We start from the raw sequence: 20,514 nt of genomic DNA, 5'->3' as shown, positions 1-20,514 counted from the left end.
CAGTGTAGTTCTGTTATGTGTACAGGTAGCCCTTGAGGTACAACAGTTCGTTTAGCGGCCATTCAAAGTTACAATGATACCACTCTAATGGCAGAAAGTGAAGAAGAACTAAAGAGCCTCTTGTTGCGGGTGAAGAAGGAGAGTGCAAAAGTTGGCTTGAAACTTAACATTAAGAAAACCAAGTTCATGGCATCCGGCCCTTTCAATTTCTGGCAAATAGATGGGGAAGAAATGGAGATAGTGACAGATTTTATTTTCCTGGGCTCCAAGATCACTGCAGATGGGGACTGTAGCCAAGAAATTAAAAAATGCTTGCTCCTGGGGAGGAAAGCCATGGCAAATCTAGACAGCACATTAAAAAGCAGAGACATCACCCTGTCAACAAAAGTGCGTATAGTCAAGGCTATGGTCTTCCCAGTTGCGATGTATGGCAGTGAAAGTTGGACCATAAAAAAGGCTGAGCACCAAAGCATTGAGGCCTTTGAACTATGGTGCTGGAGAAGACTCCTGCAAGTCCCTTGGACTGCAAGGCGATCAAACCGGTCAGTCCTAGAGGAGATCAACCATGACTGCTCTTTAGAAGGCCAGATCCTGAAGCTAAAACTCAAATCCTTTGGCCACCTAAGGAGAAGGAAGGACTCACTGGAGAAGAGCCTAATGCTGGGAAAGGTTGAGGGCAAGAGAAGAAGGGGACGACAGAGAATGAGGTGGCTGGATGGAGTCACTGAAGCAGGAGGCGTGAGCTTAAATGGACTCCAGAAGATGGTAGAGGACAGGAAGGCCTGGAGGAATGTTGTCCATAGGGTCACGATGGGTCGGACACGACTTTGCAGCTAACAACAACAACAAAGTTACAACAGCATTGAAAAAAAGTAACTTATGACCCTTTGCCCCACTTACAACCATTTCAGCATCCCCATGGTCTACATGGTCAAAATTCGGATGCTTGGCAACTAACTCATATTTAGGACGGGTTGCAGTGTCCCGGGGTCAAGCAGATTTTTCATTATTTACTTTTATATTGTGCCTTCATTATTTTTTTATCAACAACTCAAGGCTGCAAACATACCTAGTATTCCTTCTTCCTTCTATTTTTTCCCCCCAAAACAACAAACCTGTGAGGTGGTTTGACCGAGAGAAAGGACTGACTCAAAGTCACCCAGCTGGCTTTCATGCCTAAGACAGGACTAGAACTCACTGTCTCCTGGTGATTGGCCCAAAGTCGCCCAGCCGGCTTTCATGTCGAAGGTGGGACTAGAACTCACCGTCTCCTACTGATTGGCTCAAAGTCACCCAGCCAGCTTTCATGGCTAAGTCAGGACTAGAACTCACAGTCTCCTGGTGAGTGGCTTAAAGTCACCCAGCCAGCTTTCATGGCTAAGTCAGGACTAGAACTCACAGTCTCCTGGTGAGTGGCTTAAAGTCACCCACCTGGCTTTTTTGTCTAAGGCTGGAGTAGAACTCTACATCTCCCAGTTTCTATGATAGAGGATGATGCTTTAGAGCTGAAGACTTACCTGATCTCTTGACAATCCCTTTCTCTTTAAATTCTGCCAATAGCATCAGGCAAGGACCAACATGATATCATGTACTATATCCGGAAATGACTAGAGTGCTCAGTGCAAACATTTTATTCTCTGCCCAATGTTCTCAGAAGATTCTTCTTGCTGTAAATGGTGCATCCCACATTTGTACATTATGCATGCTGCACAATGGTTTTTTTTAAAAAAAAAATAAGATGAGACAGCGTGCAAAATACAATCCACGTCCATTAGGAACTTATATCTTAATGGAAAAGTAATGAGTAATAATGGAGTAATATTACAGGATTTCATTTTAAACTGTATTCTCCAATCATATAATCGGAATAACCTTTACTTCGCTTAGTGAATCAGTGTAACTGGAACAGAGCTTCTTTTGAGACAAACGGTATCGTTATCCGACAGATAATGGTTGCTGGAATTGGGTATGTGTAGTTTAATGAAGAGAAGGGTGAGGGGTGACATGATAGCAGTGTTCCAATGTCTCAGGGGCTGCCCCAAAGAAGAGGGAGCCAAGCTATTCTCCAAAGCGCCTGAAGGCAGGACAAGAAGCAACAGATGGAAACTAGTCAAGGAGAGAAGCAACCTAGAACTAAGGAGAAATTTCCTGACAGTTAGAACAACTAACCAGTGGAACAACCTGCCTCCAGAAGTGGTGAATGCTCCCACACTGTAAGTTTTTAAGAAGAGACTGGACAGCCATTTGCCTGAAATGGTATAGGGTTTCCTGCCTGAGCAGGGGGTTGGACTAGATGACCTCCAAGGTCCCTTCCAACTTCTTCTTCTTCTTCTTCTTCTTCTTCTTCTTCTTCTTATTATTATTATTATTATTATTATTATTATTATTATTATTATTATTATTATTATTATTATTATTATTATATCACAGTATGTATTTTAATAATTAGGATTCAGATCAGGTTTTTCCATTCGTCCAGGTCTGATCTACAGATTATGGTGATTCTTCCAAAAAGAACAATGGTGAAATATATTGGCCCTTTGGGAGATAGTTCCTTTTGAATTTCCTTCTGAAGATCAGCTCCAATTTGTTTGGATTGTCACATCATGACAATCTAAATGTTTTTGGGAGCAGGTAGGTTTAACTTGTCAACACAGCCTTTTTTTATTATTCACAAACCGTGATTAAGCAAACTGGCTTAATTTGATATGAAAACCCAGTCCGTAATATCATAACTATAAAACTATATATTTAACTGAAATAGCTCCCATTGAAAACCAAAACAATTCCACACAATGCTCTTAGACCAGATATAGTTTAATGAAGAGAAGGGTGAGGGGTGACATGATAGCAGCGTTCCAATATCTCAGCCCCAAAGAAGAGGGAGTCAAGCTATTCTCCAAAGCACCTGAAAGCAGGACAAGAAGCAACGGATGGAAACTAGTCAAGGAGAGAAGCAACCTAGAACTAAGGAGAAACTTCCTGACAGTTAGAACAATTAACCAGTGGAACAACCTGCCTCCAGAAGTTGTGAATGCTCCAACACTGGAGGTTTTTAAGAAGAGACTGGACAGCCATTTGCCTGAAATGGTATAGGGTTTCCTGCCTGAGCAGGGGGTTGGACTAGATGACCTTCAAGGTCCCTTCCAACTTTATATTATTATTATTATTATTATTATTATTATTATTATTATTATTATTATTATTATTATTATTATTATTATTATTATTATTATTCTGTAGTTGCAAAAAATTGGAATTCTTTTGTTGTTTTTTGATGAACTGAATTACCCATATTGATCACATTCACACAATGCACTAAACTAAAGCCAGTCAAAAGACAGAATCTTCAGCACTGTAAGCAAATCCAGCTGCTGGAGTGTGTGTTGGGATTGATGGCTTAATGTAATGTGTGAATCAACAAACCAGCATTTAAATAAAGCACAGCTTTCCCTTAGCCCAGGGGCCAGCAACCTGAAACAGTGAAAGAGCCATTCAGAACCGGTTCCCTCACAAAAGGAAAAACTGGGAGCCGCAAAAAATGTGTGCGCATGTGCGTACATGCGTGCATGTGCAGAACAGGGTTTGACTGAAGAGTGGAGCCAAGGTGAGATATGCACCTACCCTGCATATTTGAATTGATTGGTTGAACTTTTTTAGTCCCACTTTTTTTTTTTTGGACTGCACATGGCAGAGGACTGGGAGCCGCAGGAGATGGCTGAAAGAGCCGCATGTGGCTCCGGAGCCGCGGGTTGCAGATCTGTGCCTTAGCCTGACATGCAACCTTCCCAGCGTTCCCCAAAGAAGAAGATTAAGGAAGGAAATGAAGATGAATTGGAAGTTTTGTGAATTAAAAAAAACAACAGTAAGACTTGAGAGTTCATCTCTAATTCCTTTTATTTTAATTTTATGACAATTCAACTGAGAGATGCAATTTTGGAAAGGTAAAATTCAGCAATAACTGAAGCTGCCTTTCCAGAGAAGGGAAATGTCTGCAAACAGTGGTTTCATACAGTCCGAAGAATATTGGTCTATTTCAACAATGATTGCAACATTTCAATGTCAAGTTTTAAGACCAACTGTTCAAGTGTCATGTTATATAAATATATCACCCAAACCCTGATAAGTATACCTGTACATATATAAGTAAAGTGATTGATGGGAAATCAGCTATTAGAATACTGTATTTGGAGGTAAATTATTTTTGGATGGAACAATTGCTTTGGAATTTGAAATGATACTATGAACACATAGATACAGTTACTTTATTAACCAACTTAATTGTACTGGTTCAAGCAAAATCAATGGTTTAATGACACCGAAATCAATGGAATATATTCATAAAACTCAAGTGAAATCTCACTGACTTCAAGGAGAATTTGCTGGTGCTAAGCAAATTTGGGGGTCTGAAGTTACATTTAACCTCGACCTCATTCAGAAGAGGGAGCCAAAAATTTGTAGAGGTGGGACATAAACAACATTCACTTTAATTCCGTATCAACAGAATGAAATCTTACATTAAATCCGATTAACATTTCCCATTTAGTTCATAATTTCTCCCATAAAAGAATACCAACAGGTGGCAACATTGAGAAGGACATTAAGAGTGGCAACAGAGAGAGTATAAGATTTCTCAGCGTAAATTTACTTGTGGGGTCTCTGGTGCTCTCTGAGCTTGGTGGTTTTCTTGCAGACATTTCGGCACCAAACTAGGTAACGCCATCAATGCTAAAAAGGAGGCAGATTGACCCCAACCCGGTCCTTCTGGAGGCCTTTGCCTTAACTAGGAGAGAATTTTCACAGCAAAGATCCCAAGGATGCATGGAAAGAAGAAGGACACCTGTGGTCCGAGGTCCTTCTTTCCCAAAGTGAAAGCCAGGCGTCTCAAGGATGAAAGAGCCCCACTGGCTTTAGAACACTGAATGCTTGCAAATTTGAACGTTAAACTCCCGATGCGGACGAACTTATTAGATCCCATGGTGCAGACCGATCGACTGACACAACCTTTTCCAGCAAAAAGGACTGTTGCGGTCATATCTACAGCTGAAGGAAACAGAGATTTGTTTTAGGGACTTGTTAAAAGTAGTTGTACATTCTCCTTTCATCAAATGTATGAAAGATTTCTAAACAAAGGGACACTGATGGACACGGAGCAGTGAAACCACGTTCCCAGATGGAAAATATGAGACAGGTATGGAGACATCTATGTCAGTAGTTATCTGAACCACTAAAATCCAAGAAGTGTGAGGACATTTGCTGTTTTCCCCCCGATGCCATAACTTTGGATGGTCACTAAACAAATAGTTATACTTACAACCACAATTGACCTACGTGCACACCTGAGCCCAGAATTTCTGTTGCTAAGTGAGACCTTTGTGAGGTGAATTTTGCCCCATTTTACCACCTTTCTTGTCTCGGTTGTTAAGTGAATCACTGCAGCTGATAAGTTAGCAGCCCAGTTGTTAAGTGAATCTGGCTTCCCCATTGCTTGTCAGAAGGTCGCAAAAGGGGATCACATGGCCTTGGGACACAGCAGCGGTCATAAATATGAACCAATTGCCAAGCAGCTCAATTTTGATCACATGATCATGGGGAAGCTGGAAAGGTCATAACTGTGAAAAACGGTCATAAGTCACCTTTTCCAGTGCCATTGTAACTTTGAACGGACACTAAACCAATAGTTGTAAGTCCAGGACTACTGGTATATAAATTGAGATTTTGTGAATGGTTATAAACCTAGTGCAGAGATAGGCAACCTTGGCTCTTTTATGACTCGTGGACTTCAACTCCCAGAATTCCTGAGTCAGCATGGCTCAGCATGGAAACCTCTCCATTTCTCCTCAGCATGGCTGGCTCAGGAATTCTGGGAGTTGAAGTCCACCAGTCATAAAAGAGCCAAGGTTGCCTACCCCTGCCCGAGTGCTAGCTGTTTTGAACTGGCTGTTTGTCCACTGGCTGGCGGCATGTCATCACATATGTAGCATGTTCTTAAAATTCCCTGGATACCTGTACCGCAAAGTTGAGCAGCTTTTCTTGCCCTTGAAGACTCTGATGTTAGAGTTTAAGGAGTTTAAATAAACGAGGGGCGATAAAGACAGCTTACTGGAATTTCTTTGGGTTATTTCTCCTTTCACTTCAGCGCAGTCCAGTAAATCGCCCAGACAAAGGACCTCTCCATCTTCCTCACACTCATTGTAACCCGTTCTGAAACATCTCGGGCAAGATTTCCCATTTTCATATAAGCGAATTGGACGATCTGCAAGTCACAGAATGAGTTCATGTAGCAAAATAGTTTGATTTATTGTCAAGACCGCTTGTTTTGCCTTTCACAGACTTTTCACCTTTGGGGAATATGCTAACCAGTAGAATCATTGGATTTCCAACCATTTTGTCTTTCTGATATCCTGACGTCCCCTTGAGTTCTGTTCCCTTTCAATTCCAGAAGGAATTACAGGATGCTCCTGGCTTGCTTTGCCCTGAGCCAAAGGGGAAATTTTGGGTTCTGCTCCAGAAAAGAAAATATAGTCTTAGAAGGCACAATCACCATTTCTAAAACTCACATGCCATAACAAGTCTTTTTAAAAAAATAAATTGCAAAATGAGAAAATGCGGGATTTCTTTGACAACATCCCATACAAAGGGTACGTGGGGTGGAAGACAAGAAACAATAGATAGAAACTAACTAAGGAGAGAAGCAACCTAGAACTAAGGAGAAAGTTCCTAATGGTGAAAGCAATAAACCAGTGGAATAGCTTGCCTCCAGAGGTTTTGGGTGCTCCGTCACTGGAGGTTTTTCAGGAAAGACTAGATAGCCATTTGTCTGAAAAGGTAGAGGGTCCTCTGTTCAAGCAAAGGGTTAGTCTAGAAGACCTCCAAGGTCCCTTCCAACTCTATTTTTCTGTGTTCAATGTTCTATTTGTCATCATATTTATTTGACATGAGGTTTTCTTGTCCTTGTTGGTAAGTTTAGTGAAGGCAAAGTAAAAATGGGCCATGCCATTAATTGTATATTCTTGTCTCCAATTAATGGCATGGCCCATTTTTACTTTGCCTTCACTAAATTTACCAACAAGGACAAGAAAACCTCATGTCAAATAAATATGATGACAAATAGAACATGGAACATAGAATATTCTTAACTGCATTCTTAATTTGTTGACATAGAGGGTGAGAAGTTAAGCAGACGGGATGTGTATTTTAAATATTATTTTGTGAGGAATGGTGATAGATGAATTGGGAGTATATTAAAAATCTTGGGAATGATAAATATCAAACGTTAAATTCAAATGTTAGTGGAAATTAAAATTGAAACATCTATTAGGTCATTGATTGTCTAAAAGATTGCATGTTAAAACAACTAGAATATGTGTAAACTAAAAACTATGGATAGGCGTAAGAAAGTTATTTTCTATGCGATTGATAAGACAAAACTTGTCTTTTAATTTACAAATACATGAAGGGAAAAAGAGGAAATGTTTATGGTAGCAATCTGAAACCTGTACTAATGATATCTGTATGTAATTGAATTACCACTACTCAGTCACCACATTGCTTTTCAAATATGTGAGTGTAATATTAGAAAATTAATAAAATTTGTAAAAAAAAAGGGCCATGCCAGCTCAAATGAATGGGCTTTAAAGATCAAACAACTGGAAGTCATCGCTTTGCCTCATCCTGTTTTAAAAGACAAAATGGCATCTGTTTATTTCCCAGTTTTACCTATAGATTAAAAAATGGCCAGGCACTTTTGCTGTCTCCTTCCAAGAACTTTGCAAGAGATCTTGATCAAATGTTTGGAACTTCTCTCCCCAAAGTTTCTAGACAGTCCAGTTACCTCTCCTTTTGCAAAGTAGGAGAGGAGTGGACTTGAACATACATTTTGTGATGATATAAGCTTTGAAGACTACAGGTAGTTCTTGACCTATGACCCCAGTTAAGCCCAAAATTTCCTTTGCAAAGCAGGCGAATCATTAAGCGAGTTTTGCCTCAGTCTGCAACCTTTCTGGCAAAGTGTTAAGTGAATCACTGCAGTTGTTACGTTAATAACACAGTTTTTAAGTGAACCTGGCTTCCCCATTGACTTTGCTTCTCAGAAAGTCACAAAAAAATTGCCAAATGTTCAAATTTTGATCATATAACCATTGGGATGCTGGTTCCAAAGGTGATTTTTCCGGAGGAAACTGGACTTCCTTGTTTTTCCTGGAAGACTTTTTGCTTCTCATCCAAGAAGCTTCTTCTGCTCTGATTGGATGGTGGGGAAGGGAAGGATTTATACTCCTTGCAGACAGCTGGTCATTTGCCTTCTTTTAGAGAGTCGTTGAGGCCACTTGGAGGTTTACCTGTGTCCTCGGGGCACCTGAGTGGTGCAAATGGGGGTGGAGCCTTCTTGGCTGCAGGAGGTTTTCTGCCCCATGTCCCTTCATGGTTGAAGACAGGTGCTGGCTGTTGGGGATAAGTCTGTGTTATCTGCATCTCAAACTGAAGCGCAAATGGCTCCTGTAGTCTGCAATGTTTTCTGGAAATCCATTCTATACTCCCGCACCATTCGAAGGGTGTTCATCCCAAACTGCATAGCTAAATGTCTATGGAGATTCTCAGTCATCCAGGTCTTGGTTGTCCCAAAGGTGCCTTTTACCCTGAGGACACAGGTAAAGCTCCAAGTGGCCTCAACGACTCTCTAAAACAGACATGTCAAACACAAGGCCCGGGGGGCGGATCCGGCCCGCAAAGTGGTTTCATCCGGCCTGCGAAGCCATCCTGGAAACAGTGAGGGAACGGCCCCCACTGCCTTGGCCCTGGCCCAGAGACCCTCCTTCTGCCAGAGACCCTCAGATCTGTCCCACTCCTGCCCAGGCCCCCATAGGCACCCTTGATGCAAACGATGTAGAGCTGGCCACGCCCACCCAGTAGGCCATACGCACTCTAGCCACGCCCACCCAGTAGGCCATGCCCACCCAGGCCACACCCACCTGGCCCCCTGAGGGCAACTGCAATGCTGATGCGGCCCTCAATGAATTTGAGTTTGACACCCCTGCTCTAAAAGAATGCAAATGACCAACTGTCTGCAAGGAACATAAATCCTTCCCTTCCCCACCATCCAGTCAGAGCGGAAGAAGCTTCTTGGATGAGAAGCGAAACATCTTCCAAGAAAAACAAGACAGACCAGTTGCCTCCTGAAAAAAAGCACCTTTGGGACCCCCCCATCCCCTGGCTGACTGAGAATCTCCATGGACGTGGGGAGGCTGCAATGGTCGTGACAAAAATTGTCATAAGTCACTTTTTCCAATGTCACTTTAACTTCGAACAGGCACTAAACAAATGGTTGTAAGTCAAGGACTACCTGTATAAAGATGACACTTCTTTCCATTGGAATTTTCAACCATTATAAAAAGGGAAGTGTCAGAAGCAAAATAAGATTCAAAAGCTGTTTACATACCTAAAGTTTCAAACTTGCACTGTGTTCCATTGCAGTCCGTAGAATTAAAGTCCAAAGTAGCCTTATTTCCAAAATCAAAATAGAAGGAGCCATTCAAATAATTTGAGGGGTCCACACAGTTTCTGGAGAATGATAGGATTTTAGGATGCTCTGTTAGCAAAAAGAAAAAAAACGATGGTTAGGAAATGTGTAATCAATGGAGCATCACATGGCTCTGTCTTGCAAGCAGTTTTATCAATGAAATCAGCCAGATGTAATACTCTGCAATTTCAAAGCTCCACTTAGTTTTTGGATGCCTTGTTTGTGGCCTTGTGACAGATACCTTACACCTCCCTCACTCCACACTCCCCCAGCTGGTGCTGACCCCTGAAAATGAGAACCCTATTAGTTTTTCTCTTGGCTGGTTTTCTTCAGGGTTCTGTGTGGTGTGTGAACCCTCAACATGGATAACTAAACGAGCAATTAAGCATGTTGGCTGAAGGTAGTCAGTGACTGGTATCGTGCAACGTGGCTAATTGAATACCTTTGGCTACTTCCCAACTTTCAGACTGTACAGGCACCATTGGAGGTAAGGATATGCCCCAGTGAGCATTCTGAAACACCCAAGTGTGTTGCAGTATTAAAGCAACCTTCTTGTTGTTGGGTCAACTTTAGACAAAGGAAGAAGGGGACCTAAATGGGCTCTACACAGTTCTTAGCACTCAGCACCCCTCACACAGCTTTTAACAAATTAGCCGTATGACAATTATGCAATTAGAGAATGGAAAATTTGAAAGTGACCTCAGAGATCTTGTAGTCAAAAACCCCTCGCTACAGGAACCCTGACAGATGGGTCCAGCCAACCTCTGTGGAAACTAATCAAGGAGAGAAGCAACCTGGAATTAAGGAAAAACTTCCTAACAGTGCGAACAATTAACAATGAACCAGTGGGTGCTTAGGTTTTGGGTGTTTCATCACTGGAAGTTTTCAAGAAGTGACCAGACAACCACTTGTCTGAAATTGTATAGGTTCTCCTGCTTGAGCAGGGGGTTGGATAGAAGACCTCCAAGCTCCCTTCCAGCTCTATTCTGGTTCATTGATTGATTGATTGATTGATTGAAAGGAGAGTCCAGTGTGAAATTCTTTTCCATTGCTGAATAGTTCCTAAAGAAAAGTTTCCTGGTGTGCATTAAAAGTCTATTTCTTGGTAATGTAAATCTATTATTTCGCATCCTATCTTTTGGAACAATTCTAAAGCTACTGCCTCATCGTCTACATGGCAGCTCTTCAGATACCTGAAAACAGTTGTCACATCTCCCCAATCTTGTCATCAAGGCCCCATTAGTGGACCTGAGATTGAGGAGGGCACGTAGAGTAAGACGAGACTTTTTCTACACAGACACACACAGAGAGAGACACAGACACATATACGCATGCACACACACCCCCAAAGGGGTGAAAAGAAAATCTTTATACACACAAACACATGTACATATAGACAAACACACAGCACCCATAAGGATGAGAAGGGAAACACCAGACCACTTACCTATTGACAACGTGCTAGAAGAGGAAACACCGAAGCATGTTTCCTTCTCCTGACAGTCCGTTGGGTCTTTGGGTTCAGCGCACACAGACCCAAGATCTTGTTCACAGATGTAGCATTCTAAAGAGAGGGGTAAGGTTTTTTAAAATAAATAAATAAATAAATAAATAGACTTGTTCAAAATTCCTTCAGATTTCAGTTGTGTTATTATTCCATAAATATATTTGAATACAGATTTTCCCCAACTTTTTGGGGCCCAGGGACTGGTTATGTGGAGAGAGGTTTTTCCGCGGGCCGGAGAATGCGTGGTTTTTCGTGCTGCCTGCATCTGGCGGATGGGGCTTTGCTTCTTCGTGCAGACCGGTTGCTGGCCTGCCGCGGACCGGTACGGGTCCACAGACCGCAGGTTATGGACCCTTGTCCTAGTCCGGCCCCCTGCTCAAGCAGGAGACTTCACTGAAGTGGACGCTAGCCCTCTTCCACTTGTATTATTCCCATCCTAGCAGAAGCCTGGAAAGAAATTCTGTAATTGACTCTTGATGACTCTCTGAACCCAGAGTGGAAGAAAACCACGTTTGCTGTGGAATGTGAAGCCATCTCCCCACCCCCCAAAAATCAAAAACTTACAAAAGACTTGTGCTTTTAATCGACACACACACATATAATGAAACACAGCGAGACATTACACTATGGAGGAGTGGAAAGATACCCACAGTTGAACACACCAGATTAAATTATATATGCAGGTAGCTTTCTTTCAAGGAAGATAAAACAAGCCAAGTCAAACCAGGTACTAACCCTTAAGTAGCAATAACATAACAACAATGAGAACTGATCATAACTCTCTGCCTAGATTCTGACGGGGTTCGACATTTATCTCAAATTCCATTGATTTGCATTCTCTTCCGTGGGAAGAGTTTCTCCCTAACCCAATCTGGATGATTGATTTTATGAAATCCTCTGGCTGCCAACATCATGCTCCTTACAATTCAGAGGTCTAACTCAGAGTAGGCAGGGAGCAACTGCTCATCTTGGGAGGAAGCAAAAACGCCAGCCTTAAGGTAGCCTGCCCCTGTCCAGAGAAGCTCCATTTCGCTACCGAGTTGTCAAGCCATGAGAAAAACCTGCTTAGCTCTTGCGTTTTTTCCTTCTTGGCTATCAGCAGGGTTCAGACTTGAAATCTTTGCACATGAGAATCCACATTTAAAAGGCTTTTAAAAGGGAATTTAACACCCGTTCACTACTAGGACAGTGGAGTCCAGCTTGTGACCGTAACATGCCCCAAGTGTGTTTGTTCACATGGACTAAGCTGGAAAGGGGTTGGGATTGACACAGGGCGAGGCGGGGTGGTGGTCGTCCTTCCTCACTCTCTCCCCTTTTAGCTCTGTTGCCTTTCAGTAGACTTTCCTACTAATTCCTACCTCAATCCACATTTCAGTCTGTTCCAATATTGGTCCCGGATACTCGGCTGCCTGAGCTTCCCACCAACCCTGCTGGATCAGGGAATCCCATTCCACCTTCCTTGCTTCCCCGTCCTTCCATCAGGCCCACTGAAGTTGGTCACCTTAGCCGGCTATCGTGGAGAATATATTCGGTTGATTGCAATCTGAGAGTTCCTGAACTGCCTAACTCCAAACTTTGATTGTCCGGTAGAAAACAGCTTACAAACTGCATCGGAAGAAGTGAAAATCAATTGAAAAAGCCAGACATACTTGCTAGTTCGGCAGATCTTGCCACAGGGAGCAGCAGGATGGTGAAGATGAAGAGCACGAAGGAAGCCATCGTGATGCCGTTCAGGTCGGTCTCGGCAGTCTGAGAAAGAGATCTTGTCGGGGTGAATATTTATAGGTTGGGAGTGGCTGGGAGCCCTCTGCCTTTTGACAAAAAAGGATGGTAGGGTGCAGAATACACTTTTCTCCCTAGCATTATTTACACTGTCCAAGGTCGTGATATTGGGTGATGCCTGCTTATGTCTTTAACACCACTTGGTGCAAACCTGAAGTATGACAAGGGCAGGCCCATTACACAGTTGTTCTGTTCAAGGAAGGGTAGAAAGATCCCAGATAGGCAGGCTTGTGTGTGTGTCCCTTCCTAGTGAACCAAAGGCAATGCATTCATGAAGGATAATTTCTTCTACCTACACCTGGCGACTATCCTAATATCGTCCATTGCTACTGTAGGTAAACTGCGCAGAATTTCTTCAATCTAATTCTTCCAGCCCAGAACAAGATAGAGATATGAGCTCCAAGCTGTACGTGCACACAGGCCTGCACGCATAATGGTCGGGATCGCACACTTGTTGGTTGTTGTATCAACTCGTTTCCACACACATTCCCAAATAATCCATAAGCCAGGTTCAAATCAGGCATTTAAAGACGCTGTGTTAATTACTTGCAAGCTGCTTCTGGATTTTGTGCTAGAGGCAGAAAAATTGATTTTTCCATTTTTTTTATTTCTTTTTCTAAAAAAGGAAATGGGGTTTCTGTTGTAATTGTTGATGCTGCTGCTGTTGTCATTTTGAAACCCTGTTTTTCTAGAGAAGTGTTTCTCAACCTTGCCAGTTTGAAGATTATATTTCCCCAAAGGATCTTAAAGGCAGAAATCAACCCGCCCCCCCACCCACCCACCCCAAGTCTCTCTGCCCCAAACAGAAACCAAGTCTGCAGAAATGCAGATGTGATAATCTTGTCAGAAAGATTGGAGCCAGGAAGCTTGGAGCTGATGGGATTAGAAACAGTCATCAGCCACAGCCCCAAGGGAAGCAGGATATGACCTTTGGGATATAATAGGATTAACCCACCACCATCAGAATGCCAGAAAGGCACACTCAGAGTCAGGTCAGAGTTCATGCCACAGGAACAACTCCACACAAAAGCCCAAGAAGGTATAAAAACCCACCACTCCCTACTACATGTGGTCAGTTTTTTTCAGAGCCATCTTTCTGTCTGGCTCTGCTCTTTCATAAACTGCAACCTTCTTTCTAAAGCAGTCTCCATTTTGTTTATTCCCGGCTTGGACCGGACCCTGATGAAGATTTTTCTTTCAAAATAAGTATATTAAAAAAACCCTCCCAAAGTCACTATTATCGGTGCTCTTGTAACTTCGAATGGTCATTAAACAAACGGATGTAAGTCATAAGTTGAGAACTACCTGGATCAGTCCTTTGATTTCTCTCCATGGTAAGGCGTTCTGCCCACCTTGAAGCTGACCTTGGATGGTGTTGGTGTTGGAATGAAGAGTAAAAGACTGTTGTAGCTGGAATAGCTAAGGAGGCTTCCTACTCATGGCCAGAGAATGAACACAAGGCCACCAAAGGAAAAAGAGGAAACATTGAGGATATACAGTATTTGTCTTTGCAAGTTGAGAATGTCCTGGAATACTGCAACCGATTTTGGTCACCATACTACAAAAAAACAGTTCAGACTTTGGAAAAAGTTCAGAGAAGAGCAACTAAAACGATCAAAGGCCTGGAGACTAAAATATATGAAGAACGGTGCAGGACTTGGGTTTGGCTAGTCTAAACTAAAAAAGAAATAGGGGTGACATGATAGTATTCTGGTATTTGAGGGGCTGCCACAAAGAAGAGGGGGTCAAATTATTCTCCAAAGCACCAGAGGGGAGGACAAGAAACAATGGTTGGAAACTGACCAAAGAGAGAAGCAACCTGGAATTAAGGAGAAACTTCCTAACAGTGAGGACAATTAACCAGTGGAACGGCTTGCCTTCAGAAGTTGTGGGTGCTCCATCACTGGAGGTTTTTAAAAAGAGACTGGACAGCCACTTGTCTGAAATGATATAGGTGCTCCTGCTTGAGCAGGGGGCTGGACTAGAAGACCTCCAAGGTCCCTTCCAGCTCTATTCTATTCCCAATTAAATTCTATCTTCTAGCCATACAATCATCGGTGGACTGATGTCACCATAAGAAAGATAGCATCTATGGCTGGTATATTAAAACACGTCATCAGAAAAAGATAACCTCCAGAAAATAGTTTTGACTGCAGACTCTCAGTCCGGTGATTCATTTCAACAGGTCTCCATAGAAATATTTAATTGTCACAGGTGCCATTTCAAGGAATTTCATTCGCTGGATTTTGTAGGGCAATAACCTAGCCTTTGGCATTCTCCCAAGAAGGGCTTGCCCACAGTTCAAGAGTTTAATGTTCTTTCATACCACTGTTTCCTCATTGCTTTTTTATGATCACGCAGGGAAGGAAAATTCATGTTGCCATCAACTTTTCAATCGATACATTTGGGTATTCTCCCTAATCTTAAGTCTGCTACTCCAGAGGGATAAATCTTTTGATTTCTGGCACCCTAGAAAGTCTGCTGAGCAGACTTTGAAGTTGTTGTCGGTCAAAGTCTTCTAACTAGGGGAACAAATTGACCATAATGGATGCCATTTGAAGATACTGTAGGTTGCATTAATTAAACTAATTAAAAACCATCACACATAAAATTGTTACCAAAGAACTTTGTGGATGTGTCCATGACATCACCAAACTTCAACCTCAGCTCCCACAAAACTGGAAGCTGTTTAGACTTTAGGGGGGAGGGAATTTGCCAGGGGGGAAGAGAGAGAAGGAAGGAAGGAAGGAAGGAAGGAAGGAAGGAAGGAAGGAAGGAAGGAAGGAAGGAAGGAAGGAAGGAAGGAAGGAAGGAAGGAAGATTCACCTTCTTAGCCTTCACCAGCTATACCTTCCATAACTGGATTAACTTATTTAGGAGGGAGGTGTGGAAGAAAGCAAAGATTATTTGTTTGTTTGTTTACTTAAAAAGGTAAAGGTAAAGGTTCCTCCGCACATGCGTGCTAGTCGTTTCCGACTCTAGGGGTTGGTGCTCATCTCCATTTCAAAGCCGAAGAGCCAGCGCTTGTCCGAGGACGTCTCCGTGGCCATGTGGCTGGCATGACTAGACGCCAAAGGTGCATGGAATGCTGTTACCTTCCCACCGTAGTGGTCCCTATTTTTCTACTTATTTGTATATCCTGCCTTCATTATTTGTATACTGTAAACAACTCAAGGCAGAAAATATGAAGAGTATTCCTTCTTCCTTCTAGTTTTCTCACAACAACTGTATGAGGTGGGTTCGGTTGAGCGAGAGGGACTACGCAAAGTCACCCAGCTGGCTTTCATGCCTAAAACAGGACTAGAACTCATGGTCACCTGGAGATTGACCCAAACTCACCAAGTTGGTTGCCACGCCTAAGGTATTCTCCAGCTCCAAGTTTCTAAGATAGTGGATGATGCTTTAGTACTGAAGACATACCTGGTCTCTTGAGTATCCCTTTCTCTTTCAAGGCTGCCAACGGGGTTAGGACTTTTCCACAGCAAAGATTAACGTGATATCCTCTACTATATTCTGAAATGACTAGAATGCCCAGTTCAAACATTTATTCTTTTTGACTAGTAGTCAAAAAGCAGAAACTTCAACACTGTTAGAATTTATACACTGGGGTTGATCAGTGGTGGGATTCAAATAGGTGAACAACCGGTTCTCTGCATAGATGCTGCTTCCGGAAGTCCATTCTGAGCCTGGGGAACAAAAAATTAGCTACCGGTTCTGGCGAAGTGGTGCAAACCGGCTGAATCCCACCACTAGGGTTGATGGATTAATGTAATGTGTGAATCAACAAACCAGCATTTAAATAAACCATGGCTTTCCCTTGGCATGACATGCGACCTTTCCAGACTTTCCCAAAGAAGAAGGGTAAGAAAGGAAATAAGGATGAATTGGAAGCTTTATGAAAACAACAACAACAACAGCTGTAAGACTGGAGAGTTAATCTCCAATTCCTTTTATTTTAATTTTATGACAATTCAACTGAGACTCAATTTGGGAAAGGTAGAAAAACGTCACATTAACTGAAGATTTCTTTCCAGAGAAAGGAAATGTCTGCCAACAGTGGTTTCATACTGACCAAAGGATATTGGTCTATTTCAACAATGATCGCAACATTTCAGTCTCAGGTTTTAAGAACAACCATTTAAGTGTCATGTTATATAAATATATCACCCAAACCCTGATAAAGTGTATATGTACTTGTAGATATGCAGAAACTGATTGATGGAAATTCAGGAGTTAGAACACTGCATTTTGAGATAAATTACTTTTGGATGGGTCAATTGCTTTGAAACATGAAATGGTATTGTGAAAGCCTAGATGTTGCTGCTCCATTCACCAAGTTCATCCTGCTTCAAGCAAAATCTGTGCTTTACTGTCACCAAACTCTTCAAGGAAAACATAGCGGAGTTAAGCAAATTGGGGTGTGTGTGTGTGTGTGTGTGTGTGTGTGTGTGTGTGTGAAGTTGAATTTAGCCTTTGAGTGGGATTCTCCACCTCCTCAGTCAGGAGATAGAGTTGCACGTTTGTAGGGGCAGGAGATAAACAACATCCATTTGAATTCCATATAAAGGGAATGAAAACCGACATTAATTGCAATTCATAATTCCCATTTAGTTCATAATTTCTCCCACTGAAAAAAAATATAGACGGCAAACTTTGAGAAGGACATTAAGAGTGGCAACAGAGAGATTTTTGCAGCGTAAATTTAGCGGTGGGCTCCTTGGTGATCTGCGAGCTTGGTGTTTTTCTTGCAGATCTTTCAGTATCCAACTCGGCAACATCATCAGTGTTAAAGGGGTGGTGGAGCTGATTCCAACCCGATCCTTTGCCAACTACCTTTGCCTTAACTAGGAGAGAATTTTCACAGCAAAGATCCCAAGGATGCATGGAAAGAAGAAGGACACCTGTGGCCCGAGGTCCTTCTTTCCCAAAGTGAAAGCCAGGCGTTGCAACGTTGAAAGAGCCCCATTGGCTTGAGAACACTGGACCTCACTAAATTTGAAGCTGTAACTCCCGCGGCGGATGGACTTTCCTCCAGTGTTGCAAGCCGATCGACTGACACAGCCTTTTCCAGCAAAAGGGATTATGACATCTAAGGCACAAGGAGGGAAAAAAGTGATTTATTTGTTAAAAGTAATTTCTACATTTTCTTTTCATCCAATGTATGGAAAAAAAATATCCTCATCTAAAGACAAGGGCCCCGATGGATGTGGAGCAGAGAAATCAAACCGTGGCCACAATCCCTGATTGAAAGAGGCAGAGTTTTTGATCAGGTGGTGGCCTGTTACATTTCTGATTAATGACGATTATAAAGGTTTGATTTGGAGTGCCTTTTTTTTTAAATTTCTCCTACCCACAAAGTAGGTGCCTTCTCCAGGACTTTTTTTAAAAAAAGACTTACACTGAACTGCTTATCAGTATCTTAATGAAAGATGTTCAGACTCTAGAAAGAGTGCAGAGAAGAGCAACAAAGATGATAGGGGACTGGTGGCTAAAATATATGAAGAACCGTTGCAGGAATTTGGGATGTCTAGTTTAATGAGAAGAAGGACTAGGAGTGACATGATAACAGTGTTCTAATATCTAAGGGGCTGCCGCGTGGAAGAGGCGGGGTCAAACAATTTTCCAAAGCATTTGAAAGCAGAACAAGAAGCAATGGATGAAAACTAATCAAGGAGAGAAGCAATCTAGAAGTAAGGAAAAATTTTCTGACAATCAGAACAATTAATCAGTGGGACAATTTGCCTGCAGAAGTTGTGAATGCTCCAATACTGGAAGTTTTTAAGAAGTGACTGGACAACCATTTGTCTCAAATGTTATCGGCCCATGGTGGCAAACCTATGGCACGCGTGCCACAGGTGGCACGCAGAGCCCTATCTCTGGGCACGCGTGCCGTCACCCCAGTCCTAGGCCTTCAGCTGGGTTTTATAAAACCTTTTCACTTTAGGCCTCTGCCGCCGTGTGCAAAAAAGAAAGGTTCAATCAATCAATTTCAACTTTTCGTGGGGAAAAAAAGATTTCACAAAGTTGGAATTGTTTGATTGAACTTTGTAGTCCCACCCAGTCCGCCGTTACCACCGCAGCTACGCCCACCCAATGGGCCACACCCACCCAATGGGCCACGCCCACCCGGCACCCAAAGATACATAAGTGGGTTTTAGGTTGCAGTTTGGGCACTCGGTCTCTAAAAGGTTCGCCATCATTGGTATAGGATTTCCTGCCTGAGCAAGGGGGGTTGGACTAGATGACCTCCAAGGTTCCTTCCAACCCTGCTGTTCTGTTCGGGTGAAGTATGTTTTACTCCGATTTGGAGTACAAATCTACTGTGTAATATATATATTTAAAAAGTCTATCGCATCTTTTTAGTGCCGTCGTAAATTTGAATGGTCACTAAACGAATAGTTGTAAGTCAAGGATTACCTGTCTGTCCTAAAAAAAAATATCTTAGGTTTTGTGAATGGTTATGACGTGAGTGCCAGCTGTTTTAAAATTGGCAGTTTGTCCCTTTGCCATCACATCTGTAGCATGTTCTTAGCATTCCCTTGCTCCCTGTATTGCAAAGTTGAAAAAAGAAAAACTGAAGATATCAGTTGGGCTTAATCTAGCTAACAGCAAAGAGAGTTTAAAATAAAATAAAAGAGGAATAATAAATGCAGCTTACCAGAAAGTCTATTGGTTATTTCTCCTTTCACTTCAGTGCAGTTCACAAAATCACCCACGCAAAGCAGTTCTCCATCATCCTCACAGGTGTCATAACCTGTTCTGAAACATTTTGGGCAAGATTTCCCATTTTCATAATTGCGCATGGGATCCTCCCCTGCAAGTCACAGAATAAGTTCATGTAGCAAAAATAATTGATGTAGAGCAGTTATCAACATGGCTTACTTAATTTTTTTTTACCCCTGGGGAATCTGCTAAACAGTAGAATAATTGGATTTCCAAGCATTTTGTCCAAGGTCCCGTCCAGATTTACTCTTTTCCATTACAGGTGGCCAGGTTTTTTCTTTCTCTCCTTCCAAAGAGAATTTGATCAAATGTTTGGGCATTCTTTTCCAAATGTTTCTAATGCTATTCAGTTCTCTCTCCTTTCACAAATAAAGGAGCCTTGGTGGAGCAGTGGGCTAATGCCTCCTTAAGTAACACCAGCTGCCTGCAATTAGTGCAGGTTCGCATCCCACCAGGCTCAAGGTTGACTCAGCCTTCCATCCTTCCGAGGTAGGTAAAATGAGGACCCAGATTGTTGGGGGCAATTAAGCTGACTTTGTAATAATGCCGCTTGGGGGTGCGTGAAAGCCCTAACAAGCAGGCATATACATAGAATGAAGGCTACTGCTAAGCTTGTAAGCCGCCCTGAGTCTTCGGAGAAGGGCGGGATATAAATGGAATTTTAAAAAAAAATAGGAGTGGACCTTTGAGATGTTCTTGATAAAAGGGTTAAAGACTAGAAAGGGGTCACTTCTTTCCACTGGAATTTTCCCATAAGTAGATTTCCTTTTGTCAACCATTCCAAAAGGAAAAGTGCCAGAAGCAAAATAAGATTCAAAAGCTGTTTACGTACCTGGAAGGCTCAGCGTGCATTGTGGGTCTGATTGGTTGCAAGGCTGAGAAATGAAGTTGAAAATGTTGCCATTTCCAAAATTAAGATAGAAGCTGCCTGTCAAATGATTTGAAGAATCTACACAGCTTCTGGCGAACGATGAAGTCAAACGAT

At 42.3% G+C, this 20,514-nt stretch overlaps 1 protein-coding gene across 1 annotated transcript in view; it reads left to right on the top strand.

The window, feature by feature from the left end:
- LOC308672494 (interferon-inducible GTPase 5-like) overlaps positions 1–20,071 on the top strand; it is a 192,051-nt gene extending 171,980 nt beyond the window's left edge. The window contains exon 3 of the transcript XR_014027432.1: positions 19,904–20,071. The gene's annotated coding sequence lies outside the window, so the exon portion shown is untranslated. The remainder of the gene's footprint in view (positions 1–19,903) is intronic.
- Positions 20,072–20,514: the final 443 nt, after the last annotated feature.

This window comes from Vipera berus (genome assembly GCF_964194415.1).
Source record: "Vipera berus genome assembly, chromosome: 9".
NCBI classification, from domain to species: domain Eukaryota; kingdom Metazoa; phylum Chordata; class Lepidosauria; order Squamata; family Viperidae; genus Vipera; species Vipera berus.
The sequence above is the reverse complement of the archived record's forward strand: the minus strand, read 5'-3'. Positions and strand labels throughout refer to the sequence as shown.